Source organism: Arachis ipaensis, chromosome B2, assembly GCF_059453495.1.
Source record: "Arachis ipaensis isolate K30076 ecotype BB chromosome B2, ASM5945349v1, whole genome shotgun sequence".
Lineage (NCBI taxonomy): Eukaryota > Viridiplantae > Streptophyta > Magnoliopsida > Fabales > Fabaceae > Arachis > Arachis ipaensis.
In genome coordinates, this window is record NC_142437.1 from 34,450,853 (window position 1) to 34,452,033 (window position 1,181).

Genomic DNA, 1,181 nt, shown 5'->3' on the forward strand with positions numbered 1-1,181 from the left:
TTTGTTTCTTGTTTTCAAGTTTTAAGTAATAAACAAAAAGAGAAACTAGAATTAAAATATCTTTATTTCCTATTTCTCTTTTCACTTTTAATTTTCAGATTCTTCTTCTCTTTTATTCGAATTCTTTTTCTCTTCTCTCTATTTTCATTCTTCTATCATCATTCTTCTTTTTTCTTCAAGGAATTCTCTATACTGTGACATAGAGACTTCTTTTCTTCTTCTTTTTTTGGTTTTCTTTTTCTTGTTTATGAGTAGGAAAAGAAATAAAAAACCTCTCTTTAATCTTGATCCTGAACCTGAGAGGACCTTAAAGAAGCGTTTGCAGCAAGCTAAAGCACAACAATCCAAAGGAAATCTTACAAAGATTTTCAAACAAGAAGCTGAAAGCATGGCAGCCGAGCCTAACAATGAAGGAGATGCAAGAAAGGTTCTTGGTGACTACACTATGCCGATTTCTGATTTCTATGGAAGAAGTATTTCCATACCTGTCATTAGAGCAAATAACTTTGAGCTTAAGCCTCAGTTAGTATCTCTTATGCAACAGAATTACAAGTTCCATGGACTTCCGCTAGAAGATCCACATCAATTCTTATCTGAATTCTTGCAAATTTTTAACATTGTTAAGACCAATGGAGTGGATCCTGAGGTCTACAGACTTATGCTCTTTCTCTTTGCGGTTAGAGACAGAGCTAGGATATAGTTAGACTCTCAACCTAAAGAAAGCATAGACTCTTGAAAAAAATTGGTCAATGCTTTCTTGGCCAAGTTCTTTCCACCTCAGAAGATGAGCAAAATCAGAGTGGAAGTTCAAACCTTCAGACAAAAAGAAGGTGAATCCCTCTATGTAGCCTGGGAAAGATACAAGCAACTGATCAGGAGATGTCCTCCTGACATGCTCTCAGAATGGTCTATCCTAGGCATATTCTATGATGGTTTGTCTGAGATGTCCAAAATATCATTGGACAGCTCTGCAGGTGGATCACTGATGAGTGAGAATTTATTGATGGTTTAGAATTTCTCTTGTAGAAATAAGAACTTCGTTGTTGTAAGCATAGCTCCAAACCAACAAACAACTCTCGCATCAAATTAAACTTTGGTTTTGTCATAAGTACAAACCCCAATAAGAATTAACCGAAGTATTTAAACCTCGGGTCATCTCACAAGGAATTACAATGAAGTGG

At 35.6% G+C, this 1,181-nt stretch overlaps 1 non-coding gene across 1 annotated transcript; it reads right to left on the reverse strand.

The window, feature by feature from the left end:
- Positions 1–790: 790 nt before the first annotated feature.
- Positions 791–899, reverse strand: LOC148573544 (small nucleolar RNA R71). Its single transcript, XR_015906317.1, has one exon. It is a non-coding gene; the product is annotated as a small nucleolar RNA R71 (small nucleolar RNA).
- Between the last annotated feature and the right edge of the window lie 282 nt (positions 900–1,181).